The sequence below is a fragment of the Pteropus alecto genome, unplaced genomic scaffold, assembly GCF_000325575.1.
Source record: "Pteropus alecto unplaced genomic scaffold, ASM32557v1 scaffold86, whole genome shotgun sequence".
Lineage (NCBI taxonomy): Eukaryota > Metazoa > Chordata > Mammalia > Chiroptera > Pteropodidae > Pteropus > Pteropus alecto.
Window position 1 is genome coordinate 16,729,323 of NW_006442109.1, and position 15,463 is coordinate 16,744,785.

The 15,463-nt window shown below is 36.7% G+C and overlaps 1 protein-coding gene across 3 annotated transcripts in view; it reads left to right on the forward strand.

The window, feature by feature from the left end:
* The window catches only part of ZNF280D (zinc finger protein 280D), a 238,466-nt gene that overhangs the window by 43,477 nt on the left and 179,526 nt on the right, over window positions 1–15,463 (forward strand). For 2 of the 3 annotated variants that reach the window (XM_015595951.2, XM_015595954.2), the window contains exon 2: window positions 11,962–12,075. The exons of the other annotated variant lie outside the window; for it this stretch is intronic. The gene's annotated coding sequence lies outside the window, so the exon portion shown is untranslated. The remainder of the gene's footprint in view (window positions 1–11,961; window positions 12,076–15,463) is intronic. 3 annotated transcript variants of the gene reach the window in all.

The window sequence follows — 15,463 nt, forward strand, 5'->3', positions numbered from 1 at the left end:
AGAATTTAAATTTTATTTGGAGACATGGCTGTTAAGAAAAATGCCTGCCTTTCTCAACCACCTTCAACTAGGTGAGGGTACATAACTTAGTTGATGCCATTGGGATATAAGTAAAAGTCATATATGCAAATTTTAGTAGTATTCCCTAAAATGGAAACATAACCACTTTCCTCTTTTCTCCTATCTGCAACCTGAAATGCAGATGTAATTATTGGAATTGGAGCAATCATATTGGACTTGAAGTAATTTTAGGAATAAAGATCACACACAACATAATAAAATGATAAAAGGAACTTGGCTCTGGGCTACCTAACTAGTCTTTTACATGGGAAAAAAATTCTATGTAGTTTGGAGTTTTCTGCCACTCACAGCCAAGCCCAGTCCTACAATACTCTTTATCAGGACATGAGGTTGTAGTTCATTCCCAGTTTCCTAATAGTTTTTCTTTTTTCCTCCCATAAATTGTATGTTTATAAGCTGCTCATCTAATTAATGAGATGAATTGTTAGATTTTTTTTTAATATCACAATTGAAACTTTGATTTTCATGTTGCTAATACTGAAATATACTCACTTCAGTCACGTATAAGCTAATATCCTTTCCTTCGTCTTAATAGGGAAATGAGAATTCATTTGTGTTTGGAACAATGCTCTAATCAGAGGGATTCTCAGGCTGCTTTGCTTTGTGGGGAAGTGACTGGACAGAAAAGACAGAAGATTGATGATAACAAGCACCTTGGTGGTGCAGAGCATTTAGGTAAATAGCTGAAGGGAAATGGCTGCTGTAGGTATCTATTGCTAAACAGCTCCTCAAATTATTTTGAGTATATAAGTACATTGTTAGCTTTTTAGCCATCCTTGGGATTCTGTTTTTAGAGGTTGCAGATGTACAAATATTTTATTTCTTATTATTCCCAAGGTTTTAATATGAAAATATTTAAGCATACAGAAAAGTTGGTCTGTACAGTGAATGCCCATTTATTCACAACCCAGATTCTACAGTTAACATTTTATTATATTTGCTTCGTGCCTTACCTATTGTGATGTGTTTTTAATGCATTGCTCAATTCAATTAGCTAATATTTTAAAATATTTGTATACATGTGTTTGAAAGTGAGGATAACCAACTACTTTCTTTTCTCATGTTGTCTTTGGTTAGTTTGGCTATCAAAGATGTACTTATAAAATGAAGCAAGGAGCTTTTCTATTTTTGTCTTCACTGAAAAAGTCTGTCCAATACAGAAAATAAACTTTGAATATTTAGTAGAACTCACCTCTTTGGGTAAGCACTTAGTTGCTATAGTGCTTTTTAAAAAAATGCTGGTTTATTTTTTTTCATACTATATATACATATATTTTTTTAACATTTTATTATTTTATTTTCCCCCTCCCCCTTCTTCCCTCCCTTCCGATAACCACTAGTCCATTGTCCATATCCATGAGTCTCTGTTTGTTTGTCCTATTCATTTGTTGCTTTTAGGTTTATATCCCACATATGTGATATCATGTGATTTTCAACTTTTTCTGTCTGGCTTATTTCGTGTAGCATGATTATCTCGAGGTCTATCCATGTTGTCACAAATGGCAGCATTTCATCTCTTCTTATGGTGTAATATTCCATTGTATATATGTACCACAGCCTCTTTAGCCAATCATCTATCATAGGACACTTCAGTTGCTTCCATGTCCTGGCAACTGTGAATAATGCTGCTATGAACATCGGTGTGCAAATATCTTTTCGAATATGAGTTATCAAGTCTTTGGGGTAAATACCCAGTAGAGGAATTGCTGGATCATATGATGGATCAATTCTTAGTTTTTTGAGGAACCTCCATCCTGTTTTCCATAGTGGCCATACCAATTTGCAGTCCAGCCAGCAGTGTATGAGGGTTCCTATTTCTCCACATCCTCTCGAACATTTGTTATTACTTGTCCTGTTGATTATAGCTATACTAACAGGTGTGAGATGGTATCTCATTGTTGTTTTGATTTGCATTTCCCTAATAGCTAGCGAGGTATGGTGCTTTTTTAATGGGTACAATTTTTTTAAATTATAGATTCAATTCATTTAATTGGGATAAATAAATATATAGATTGCCATTTCTTTTTTAAGTCAGTTTTAGTGCTTTACATATTTCTAGAGAACTGTCCATTTCATTAAATTGTCAAATTTATTAGTGTGATGACACTCATTGTATTCTCTAGTACTTTTAATAATCTTTTTTTATTGAATTTTTAAAAATTTTATTTTATTAGTTTCAAATATACAGTACATTGCTTAGACATTTATATAGTTTATAAAACGATCCTCTATATTGCTCTTTCTCTCCTCTGGCTCTCCAACTAGCCATTACATTAATGTTAACTGCATTCCCTGTGCCGTGCTCCCCATCTCCGTGACCATCTATCAACTACTAATTTGTACTTCTTTAACCATTCTCCCCATTCTCTCAGTCCTCCAGTCCCTCTCTCCTCTGGCCATCCCCAGATTTTCATCTATCTTTGTGAGTCTGTTTTTGATTCGTTTGTTTTTTTAGTTCCTTAAATTCCACATACAAGTGAAATCATATGGTATTTATCTTTCTCTGTCTGACAATTCAGTTAGCATAATAACCTCTAGGTCCATCCATGTTGTTGAAAATGGTAAGATTTCATTTTTTTTTTTTATGGCTGAATAATATTCCATTGTATATATGAACCATAACTTCTTTATCCAGTTGTCTGTTAATGGGTATTTAGGTTGCTTCCATATCTTGGCTATTGTAAATTGTGCTGCCATGTACATAGGAGTGCATAGATCTTTATGAATTATTGTTTTGGTTTTCTTTGGATAAATACCCAGAAGGGCAATTGCTGGGTCAAAAAGTATCCATTTTTAATTTTTTGAGAAACCTCCAGACTGTTTTCCATAGTGGCTGTACCAATTTGCAATCCTACCAACAGTGTTTGAGAATTCCTTTTTCTCCACATCCTTGCCAACACTTGTTGTTCTTTAATTTATTGATGGTAGCCATTCTGACAGGTGTGAAGTGATATCTCATTGTGGTTTTAATTTGCATTTCTCTGTTGATTAATGACCTCGAACATCTTTTCATATGTCTATTGGCCATCTGTATTTCCTCTTTGGAGAAATATCTGTTCAGGTCTTCTGCCTATTTGTTAATAGGATTGTTTATTTTTTTGCTGTTGAGTTGTATGAGTCCTTTATGTATTTTAGATGTTAACATCTTATGAGATGTATCATAAGCAAATATCTTCTCCCAATCAGTTGGTTGTTTCTTTGTTTTATTGGTGGTTTCCTTTGCTGTACAAAACAAGAAATTACGGTTAGCAATATCAGAGAGTTTACTGCCTATGTTTTCTTCTAGAAGTTTTATGGTTTTGGTCTTACATTTAAGTCTTTAATCCATTTTCAGTCTATTCTTGTATACTGTGTAAGAAGATGGTCCAGCTTCTTTTTTTTGCATGTAGCTGTCCAATTTTCCCAGCACCATTTATTGAAGAGACTTGCCTCCTTTATCATATATTAAGTGAGAGTATAGTTGTGGATTTATTCCTGGGCTCTCTGTTCTGTTCCTTTGATCAATGCAGCTGTTTTTATGTCAGTACCATGCTGTTTTGATTACTATAGCCTTGTAGTATAGTTTGATAACAGGTAGTGTGATACCTTCAACTTTATTCTTCTTTCTCAAAGTTCCCGTGGGGTCTTTTATGGTTCCATATAAATTTTAGAATTATTTGTTCTAGCTCTCTGAAAAATGCCGTTGGTATTTTGATAGGGATTGCCTTGAATCTATATATTGCATTGGCCATTTTAATGATACTGATTCTTCATACCCATGAGCACAGTATATGCTTCCATTTATTTGTACCTTCTTCAGTTTCTTTTTTCAGTGACTTATAATTTTCTCAGAACAGTTCTTTTACCTCCTTGGTTAATTTGATTACTGGGTATTTTATTGTTTTCGATGAAATTGTAAATGGCATCTTAATTTCTCTTTCCAAAAGTTCATCATTGGTGTATAACTTTTAATAATCTTGACTCTATTTATAGTCATAGTCATGTTTTTCCCTCCACTTTTTTTGTCTTTTTCTCTCAATCAGTTTTGCCAGATTTTTCTATTTTATAAGTATCCTGAAAGAACTATCGATTCCTTATTGTTTTTTTCCCCTTTCAGATATTTCTCTTCATTTTGTTATTATTTCTTTCCTTCTACTTTCTCTGTTCTGATTTGCTGTTCAGGTATATGCTTTCTCTTCTGTTATATGCATTTGAAACTCTACATTTCCTTCTAAATATTGCTTAAACTGCATACCACACATTTTGGTACTAGTGTTTTCATTGAACAGTGCTAACCTTTTGGTAATTTCCATTAATTTTTCTCTCAATTATTATTGAGAAGTTTCTAAATAATGAATAGGGCAATGTAACTATTATATTGATTTCTAATTTTATTGCATTGTTGTCAGTGAACATTTTATGTGATTTTGGGCTCATTGGTATTTGTTTGCAGTTTACTTTTTGACTTATAGTCAGTTTTTAAAAATGTTTTGTGTGTGCCATAAAGAATATAATTCCTGTAATTTGGGTTGTTTACATTTTCTACAACTATGATTGTAGATTTATATACACAAAAACACATACATATTTGAGGTTCCAAGTTAGTATTTCTTCAATATAAATTATTTATTTTTGTATCCTTATGTAACAACCCTCTTTTTTTCTTGAAGTTTTAAAAATTGATATTGTTATATGAGTTTAATTTTTATTAATATTTTTCTAGTCTGTTTTATTTATGTTTGTTTACATAATGGCCTCCCCGTCATCAAGTTTTAGGTGTGTCTCTTATGAGTGGTACATGGTTGATTTTTTTTTAAATCTTTCTGAGAATCTCTGTCTTTTAGTAGGCAAGTTCAATATATTATTTTTTAAATACTTTGATTATTGACCTATTTGGACTTATTTCTACTATTTACATTGTGTTTTCTCTTTACCACCTTTTAACTTTGATTTTTTTTTTTCTTCTCTACTTTCTATTAGGTTAATATCATTTTCAAATTTATTCTCCCTTTTCCTCTCTACTGGAAGTTTGCTGTCTGCCTAGGTTTGGAATTAAAAATTTAAAAGTCCCCTGTGAGAAGTTAAAACTTCCAGACTTCCATACTACCTTCCCAGCTGGAGGCAGGGCAGGACTTTTCCACCTCCCTTTTCATGGCAGGATTGCTCTTCAAAGGTCTTCCTCCAAGGATATCTCTGGAGTCCCCAGAGTCTGTGTTTCAGGGAGCTTGGGGAGATCCTTTATGCAGCTTTTGAACTTGAACAGAGAAAGTGGCCAAGAAGCTGGCTAGGTACAGAGCCAGGACTTCTCTGTCCTAGGCCAGGGGTCAGTATGAGGTATAATGGCACTTGAAGAACTATGTAGACCATCAAATGAATCAGAGGGTCAGCTCAGACTGAACCCATTGTGGCTTTTTTTGTTGTTGTTGTTTCTCTTCATTCTGAAACTATTCTTTCTTTTTGAACTTAGCTGCTTATTTAAAATTTACTTTTCATTGCATTTTTAACCAGCATTTTCATGGGTAGGTACCAATCTGCTACATTATAAAAAGCTGTGGGAGTTAGTTTACTTATCTTACAGAATGTTTACAGGTTCCAAGTCTCACCTTCCCCCTCAGATCTTTTTGATTTTATCTTTTTTCCTCGGTTTCTGGTTAGTCAACTTATAAGTAGATTCTTTTTTCTTTGGCAATGATGATTCATTTCGAAGTTCTGAATGGCCTTTGTTCTGGCCTTTCCTCACATGCCCTTTCTCAGATTGAGGCAGGCAAGATCTCCCCCGTACACAAGCTCCTGGATGCTATGCTGTGTTAACATCCACAGTGCAGGTAGGACAACTGGACAACTGGACATACTTCTCTCTGAAGTTTCTAGGTGTGCTGCTTTTGCTTCATTTTCCAGCAGTTTCTAAATGATGGCCCTGACAGATCTCAGCCTTCCTGACTGCACATGCCCCTGGCTGTGATGGAAACATACCCAACTGGAAGCAGTTGACATGCCCAGACCTTCCAGCATTTGGCTTCCCAATACAATATTTTGGGGCCCTTATTTTCTATCACTACTTTCTGGCAAGGTGGCTGCCTTCAGCCACAGGCATTCCCTGGGCAGCTGTCTGCGTTAACATCTGAACTTGGCCATCACTAGCACAGCTGTGGACCCTGGCATTACCACTGGTGAGTAAATTCCCTACAGTGAGTGAACCTGCAGAAAGCTGCTTTGCCGTCTCCAGGTACGATTATCTTAGAACAAAGCCAGCTTGGCTTTATAGGTGTGAGACCCTTGCAGTTACTCTGGGCCCCATACTCAGTAAAGCCAGTACTTGGGTTAATACTCTGTTTTTGCTGTCTTGAAATTTTTAATAACTTTTGAAAAAAATTTCAAAATTTCTATTTTGCACTAGGTTCCATAACTTTGTAGCCTATCCATAGGAGAAACAGAGATTATCACTGACACTTGAAGAAGTGAGTGGGCTTATTGACTAACCTAGTTTCTTAGGAGTCCAGGGCAACAAACATTAGGAGTAGTTGTTTACAAATGTATTTTCAGATGTAGTGCCATATCCTGCAAAACTTATTTGCAGGATATGGAACAACAAAGTAATTTCTGACCTTTGGTGCTTTCATTGTATTTTGCATTGATTCTACATCAAGACTTAAAGGTAGCCTTTGTCAAGAAGGATTTTCTAAATTCAGACTTAAGGCATGTCTAGAACTGGGCGGGAGAACTCAAATCACAGGTTTTTTCTTAGGTGTGAGGCTCACTGCTGTAACCTACAAGGGAGATATTACACGGACAAATGAATTGCCTAAAGTCTGCCCCTCTCAATTCTAAGGGATTATGAAAGAAATAAGAAAGACAAAGAAGAGACAAGGTCAGAGACCAGAGTCTTGGCAAGGACTGATGGTGAGGAGGTGTAGTAGGAGGTGAGTTGATAGTTGAGCTTGAGCCATCTCTCCTGGGCCTCCATGGCCCGGGTGTACAAGTGACCTAACAAGTCTCATGTGTTCTGATGAGACATAGTCTTGAGAGCGCAGAGATATATCAAAGGGCTCTGGTCAAAACAAAGAGGTAGCTGAATAGGAATTTTGAGAAGGCCAGAAACACAAATTTCAGAGAGATAGTACTTCATTTCAAAAATCCATACCAGAAAAACTATACTTCAGGCATCATCAGTCCAGGGAACACAAAATCCAGCCACTCCACTATCTATCAATGATGATTTAGATAATACCACCTCTGCTGCTATGGGTCATCGAAATTCTTACAGACCTCAATACACACAGGTGTTGTCTTAAAGGAGAACAAGGAGATGGAGGAAAAGTTTTAAAGACAACATTTTAATCAAAGAAACCCAAGAGAATTCACATAAAAGAGTTGTCTGAATTATTTAACTGAATTAGGTTTAACTGAATGGGATAAGTTTAGGGTTCAGCTCCCTATGGATGAGCAGATGAGTTATGGAGAAATAAAGAAGCTGTTTTCTATGCATATCTAAGTGCAGAGTGAATGAATTTGTGACACCACTACAAATATGTAGGACTTCCTGCCCAGCCAGTTATGGACAGCAGTTCTATTCACAAGCTTTAGCAGAGGTGGCATATGTGGTGGGGTGGGGCTAACGTACTCTATTGAGCCGAAGAGCCAGCATCATGACAGAACTGACCTCTTACCTCATAGATAGATGCCCTTTCTTCAAAGGCATTAGCAACCTCACATGGGAAGCTCATTTGGGACTTATCTGGGAGGCAGTTTTTCTCTTGTCACCTACTTGGACATAGAGAAGGTTGTACATATCCTGGTATGCTGCTCCAAGAACTTTGAGACCAATGGGAAAAGGCCAGTCTGGCAGATTATGGTGTCCTTTTGCCTGTGTATTGTCCTAGTCATATTCTTGTGCTGAATGAATCACATCTGGGATCAAGGAAGCAATATCAACTTGGACAAAATCCTAATGTACTTATCTGGATCTAACATCCCATCAGTCCCTTGTCCATACAGTCCTCTGTGGGCTACACCACCACCTGCAGGCCAACCCTGAAAAGTACAAGTCCAAGAAAACAGAAGAAATCCTGAACCGTATTCTGTACAACCAAGATATCTACATTATGCTTCAAATGTTCATGGTTCTAGAGTAAGAACCTGAATGGTTCATCACATATATTTAATAATTCCTAAAATTTATTATAAGATTCATTACACATTTCTTCTCTTTGGCCGTTTTAATAGCTAACATTCTCAAAACTGAAATAGGCTTTTTTGGTTCTCAGAGGCAGATGCAGTCTTCCAATGAGCGTTGCTTAATTCCTCCAACCTTCCGCTAACCTACCTGACCCAGCCCACCCAAATGAATGTCGCCAACCATTGAGAAGTTATCTGGCTGGGAATTCTGAGGACATGTAGTCCTAGCTATCATTTATAATCAGGCACAGGTAGAGGCCCACACAATTGGATTTTTATGATATGTAGGTATAAGAGAAATGAAATAGTTAAGAATGAGCTTTAAGTTTATATTCTGAGCTACTGAATTGTCTTTGTCCATTCAGGCTGCTATAACAAAGTACTGGGTATCTTACAAACAACAGGAATTTATTGTTCACAAATCTGGTGGGTGGAAGTCTGAAATCATGCAGCCAGGTGGTCACCTAGTGAGAGTCCTCTTACTGGTTCATAGTCAGCATCTTCACATGGTAGAAGGAGTTAGGGAGCTCTCTGGAGTTCTTTTATAAAGGCACGAATCCCATTCATGAGTGCTCCATCCTCAAGACTTAAGACCCTCCTAAAGGCCTCACATACTAATACCATCAATTTTGAGATTTAGGATTTAACATTTGGGAGGACACACATTCAAACCATAGCATGGGTGAATGGTAAAGCCAGTAGCTGCAGTGGGGAAACTAGGGGAGAAACAGATTTGGGAGATAAGATCAAATTCTATTTTTAAAATGTTCAGCTTGAAATGCTTATTAGACATCTAATGGAAATGTCAAATAGGCAGCAGGCTGTGTTTCTTAAGTCTGGAGCTCAGGGGCAATGTCAGGTCTGGAGGATATGTAAATCAGGGAGTTACTGACAAATAGAATTTAAAGCCATGGGCCTGGATAAGATCTCCTCCAAAGTGAGGAGGTATAGTTAACAGGAGAGGTTTTAACAAATTTAAAAACTGGGAATAAGAGGAAGGAGCTAGCAGACTAAGACGAAGCCAATTAAGAATGTAGGAGGAAGACTGAGATGATACGTTGACCCAGAAGCCAACTGGTTGATGGAGTCAAATGCTACTGAGAGGTCAAGTGAGAGAAGGTGTAGGCATTGTTCAGAGGATTTGGAGAGATGGGGCTCATAGCTGATACTGAGAAGAATGACTTTAGTAGAGTTGTAGAGAAGAAAATGTGATTGAAGAAGATTGAAAAAGAGACTATGAAGTGAGAAGTATTGACAACTCATTTTGGAAATGGTGATGCAAGTGGACCTGAGAAGCAGGAGGGGGTACTTGGAAGAAAGCATAGATTCTTGGGAGGACAGATTTATTTTAAGATGGGAGATATTATAGCATGTTTATATACTGATGGTACTTTTCACAGTAGAAAGAGGAAATGTGGAAATGTTGGACAGAATGGATGATGGAAAGAGCAAAGCTCTTGAATAGGTGAGAGGAGATCCAGGGCTTAAGTGGTGATGTCTGAGAGAACTTACACTCCAGGACAGTTCTTCCATCACAAAGGAAGGAAAGGCAAGAATTGTAAAAGTGATGATGGGAAATTGTCATAGTTATCTTCTGATTGCTTCTACCTTCTTAGAAAAAGCAGAGATGAAGTCTCTTTTTACCAGCTTCTGCTAGCCCAGCTAAGTGAGACTCTGCTGGCAACCCAGAATCCCATCAATTTATCCTGACAACTGAGTTAGAAGAACCCAAGAATCTTATGGAAGATTCTGGATTCCCAGCAGTGCCACAGCCAGCTCTGTCCAATAGAAAGGATGCCAGTTAAAGAAGCAAACACATGATATTCCCCCACCTGAATTCAGAACCCACCTGAGCAAGTTAAGGCTTTTCAGCCACCCAAACTGGACAGCACAGTTTACTGGAGTGTGAAGTGGAAAAAGAGCAAGTTCTGGTTAAAATGTCCACCACCATCGGCTGAGGCTGCTGGCACCCTATAAAAAAGTCAAAAGAACTACCTTAAAATTCTTTAGATTCTATCTATACTGTGTTTCTAACCTACTTGTTCTCAGCAATTTTCCAACTTTGTCCTCATATTTCGATATTTTGGCATTAAGTGGTTTTTTATTTCAACTTCTCCGTAAGTTGCTTCCTCTTGAATCTCTTGAACCTATTCAGCTCCAATAAACCTCAGACATGTCCCAGGCTCCCAGCTGTGATATTGCCCTCCTAGCCTGCCTGGATTCTACTTTTTCAGTGGGGGAGGTCCTCACACACATAGGAGAACATGTAAAATAGATTTTTAAAGGATAAACTACTGTTATTGATTAATTAAAGCAGCAGCAGCAATAGCAGAGCTTTCTGAGCAAGATTTTGCCATCCAATCCTCTATCCATCTCTAGTTGCCCCCCTCAAAAAAGAAAGCCTTCTAAAGGAATAACACATCCTTTGGGAAAATGAGAGAAAGTGTAAATGAATTAGGGTTTAGAGAAGATGAGAATAAAGAAGGTTGTTTTCCCATGGAAGACCCCCACCCCTACCCCACCCCACCACACACACACACACACACACACACACACACACACACACACACACACACACACACGAATTAAGGTATTTAAGTAAATGAACATCTAACTAAATAGGAGTCAGAGTGAATATTTACATTCCTATAATGTGACTAAACAAATGAGGTGGCTTTAAAAAACAAAACAAAACAAATAACCCTTATATTGAAAGCCAGATACTCAGTTGGTTATGTGCCATGACTCAGAATGATTTTGAAACTTCTTGTTTGGAAGTACCTTAGTGCTCTTTTTACAAATAGGGTGATCAACCATCTCAGTTTGTTCAGGACTGAAGGGTTTCCCAGGATGTGGGAATTCCAGTTTGAAAACTAAGACAGCCTTGGGTAATTTTCCTGGTTTACCTGGAACTGAGGGAGATTTTCAGTTCTCAAGGTTTGAGTGTTCCAAGCAAACTGGGTCGAGTTTGGTCACCCTATTTATAAACTACATGAGAACCACCAGCTCATTGTTTTGTAGTCATAACTGTGTTACTCAATTTGATCCCCTTCTTATTTTTAAAACTTGGCCCCACATGTCTCTTGGCTGTTTCAAAAGATCAAATTTATCTTCGTCAAACAAATATGTGGAAGCACTCAGAATAGTCTGACTTCGGAAGGCAATTTTAAAAACCTCTCCTTCTTTCCTTCCTATCTTCGTTCCTCCCTGCCTCTTACCTTCTCCTATCTAGATCACTATGTAAAAGTATATAGTACTAGTGGTGGATATGACAGACTCTTTCCTTGACTAAACTTTACTTAGGCTCCTCTGAACCCTCTTGTTTAGGTCTCTATCTTGGCCTCTATCCATCTTTGGCTTAACCAGCCCAATTTTAGCAAGAATCCTGTGAAGTCAGTTTAGCAAGAATCCCACTACCCTTGGTATCTGATCACCCTCAATATCTGATCTCATTCCTCATCTCCCACTCTCGATATCTGATCACCGCAGCCTTCCTACAAGAATCCTATTAAGTTGGTTTAATAAGAATCCCCCTACTCTTAATTACTGTTCTGAATAATTTTCCATTCATTGACCCCCTTACTCTGCTCATTGGCTATGAATCCCTAGCTGTCTTTGCTGTCTTTGTTTTAATCTCTCCCCTGCTGCAATGAGTGATTTCAGTAGTCCCGAATAAAGTCTTCTGTACCACATTAATAAGTGTCTGAATAATTTTTTCTTTAACAGCTATGATGCCATGAATGAGAAAGTCATCATCGGACACCTGGACCTTTCATCCAGGACCCCAAGTGTACACTTTTGAAGCCTTTGTCTCACTCCTGACTGATTAGGGATCCATAGGTGAGTCCAGCTCCTGAGCCAGTGCTCTGGATGGCAGTCTGTTGAAGCTTGGTAAGGACAGATATTGATTCTTAAGATTCTGAGAATACTCTCTAAGGCTGGGTCAGAGTCCCAGGATTCTTTGGTTGAAAACCTGTTTGAGCAAGCATCTTCCTGAATGGAAGTCTAGGACCTTTTTGAGTGGGGATTTACTCCCTGACACTCGAGTAGAAAATTCCTGGCCTTTTTAGAGGCCTCTACTCTAGAAGCTGGGTTACAGTCCCAGGCAAATGGAGGTTAGGTCGGCGTCCAAGGCTTCTTTGTTTACAAGGTACCATGTGGTAAGAACCTGCAATTTCTCAGTGGTCTGAAACTTCATCTCATACTCCTGTTGACCATGTGCTCCACTACCACGACACTAACTCTGTCCACATTCTCCTTGTTGGAATGATTTTACAAAGGATAGTTTGGAACTTTGATGACTTCCCCAAACTGGTTCCCCTAAGACTTCTCCTTTACCATTGTTCTGTTTCTCTTTCCTCCTTTTATCACTTTCAGTCTTCCCTTCAGCTCCCTTGGATCCTTTGATATGAATACCTTCAAGGCCCTACTTCCTACATCTCTGTCTATTCCTGCAAGACTTTTCTCACTCTAACCCCTCAATTCCGTATAGTTACTTGAACTTTAGGTGCCCTGTGCCCCATTAAGGGTCCCCCAAAAGAAACTATATGTCAGGGAAAAAGAAAATCTTTAAAGTCTCCACCACAAATATTGATATAAAGCATTAGCTCTCATCTTGATCAGGTAACCTTAATTTATTCCATTCGTAAGAAACACAATTTAGGTAAAAATGTAAAATGGAGTCAAGATGAGAGCCAACTATTTTACATAAACCAGCAAGCTTTATATTGCTGTGTTTATCTGACTCATGTCTAAAATTTTAGAATGAAAGCTATGAGGTCTCTATTTGCATTTGAATGTTTATGTATATATGTTTGTATATGTATGTTATGTATATGTGGTATTTTTCTACCTCTAGATGGTATTACCAAAATAATTTATAAAATGTCATAAAGGAGCTCTATTCTATGGAAGACAGATAAATAAGTTCTTATATAAATTAAATATTCCTAAAACTCCCCAAAATATAGAAACTGATCCAAATGCTTTTCAAGTTATGTGATTTGGGAAAATCATGGTAAAAAAAAAGTCTAGTTTAATATTGTTGGTCTAATAAAAATAGCTATGTCTTTTGAATTATCAGCATTAAGTTTAATATCAGCATACATTTTGTATTTAACTTTTTTAAGGTTTCTTTGCTTTTGTAATTTTTTTGTTGCTTGCCTAACATGCATGTGCCGATAAAATAGTTAACAAGAAAACAAGTTGAGATGATGGCTACTTTCTTTTAATTTTGAAATATATCTGCCTAAAAATAGTTTCTAAAATCTTTTTGGTAACTTGCAACCTTAGAGTTATTCTGAGTTAATTAGTAGATAGTCATTAAATATGTAGATCATTTCTAAATAAGCAGAACTATTAAACCTTAAATTACTAAGCACAAATTGGCTTCTTATTTTTACATGATACAGAGAGCCTAAATATAATTGAGTAAGTTAATAAGCATACTCTTTCTGACACATTGAAAAACTACTATCAGGAAGCATATACCTATAAAATTATGAGATGGTATATTCACAAAATTTGCTAATCAGTCACAGAATGCTGGTTTATAACAGACAATTCACAATTGTTTTCTATTATAAAGTTTACTAATGGTTAAAAATTATAATCAATATATGTAAACAAAACTACTAGAAACAATAAGGGTGAAAGGAAACAACTTTGTATGAAAAGCATGCAAGGAAAGTAGAATGTATTTTGATAAGGAAAAGTATACGAATTATGTAGAATGGGTTTTTGTAAAGAGAACAGGAGAGTAATTTTGTCCTAAAATAAAAGAGGAAAATATAGGACCAAAAAAAGAATGGATATAAAAAGTTGTAGAAGGTTTGTAGGAAAGTAATCTTGGAAAAGGAATCTTGTCTCATATGGTCAAGAGTAGCTAAGATTGGATAGATATATTTATAGGGTTGGGTTTTTTTTTTACAAAATGAATTATAATATCAAAAGTACACTGATGCAAAACTAGAATTTGGTTTTCTCTGTTGAAATAATAAAGTTTTCTTAGATTTTTGGTCTGCCCTTTTAAAAAACATTTATTTGTTTTAAAATTATATTTGACATACAGTATTATATTAGTTTCAGGTGTACAACATAGGGAGTAGACATTCATATACCTTATGAAGTGATCACTATGATAAGTCTAGTAACCTGCTGCTGCTGTACAAAGTTATTATGACATTATCGACTGTATTTTCTATGCTGTACATTACATCCCTATGATTTATTCTATAGCTGGAAGTTTGTACTTCTTAATCCTCTTGACATTTTTTGCCCATCTCCCACCTACTCCCCTCTGGCAACCATCAGTTTGTTCTCTGTATCTGTGAGTTTATCTCTGTTTTGTTTTGTTTGTTTGTTTTATGTTTTAGATTCCACATATAAGTGAAATCATACAGTCTTTGTCTTTCTCTCTCTCACTTATTCACTCAGGATAATACCCTCTAGGCATATCCATGTTTTCACAAATGTCAAGATTTCGTTCTTTTTTTATGGCTGAGTAATAGTCCATTGAGTATATATACCATATTCTTTGTCCATTCACCTATTGTTGGACACTTAGGTTGCTTCTGTATCTTGGCTATTGTAAATAATACTGCAATGAACATAGAGATGCATATATTTTTTAAATTAAGTTTATTGGCGTAACATTAGTTAATACAATTATATAATTTTTAGGTGTACATTATCATTTGACATCTGTATATTCTATTGTGTGTTTACCACCCAAAGTCCAGTTTCCTTCAGCTACCATATATTTGATCCCCTTTACCCTCTTCACCTTCCTCCTCTAAACCCTATATTTGACCCCCTTTACCCTGTCTACCTCCCCCACCCCACTAGTAACCACTAGTCCATAGTGTTCTAGTAACCACTAACCTATAGTCCATGTCCATGAGTCTCTGTTTGTCCTGCTCATTTGTTGCTTTTAGGTTTATATCCCATATATAAGTGATATCAAATGATTTCCAACTTGTTCTGTCTGGCTTATTTTGCTTAGCATGATTATCTCGAGGTCCATCCATGTTGTTGCAAATGGCATTATTTCATCTCTTCTTATGGCTGAGTAATATTCCATTGTATATATGTACCCAGCTTCTTTAGCTAATCATCCATCGTAGGACACTTCGGTTCCTTTTTCTCCACATCTTCTCCAACATTTGTTATTACTTGTCCTGTTGATTATAGCTATTCTAACAGGTGTGAGATGGTATCTCATTGTGGT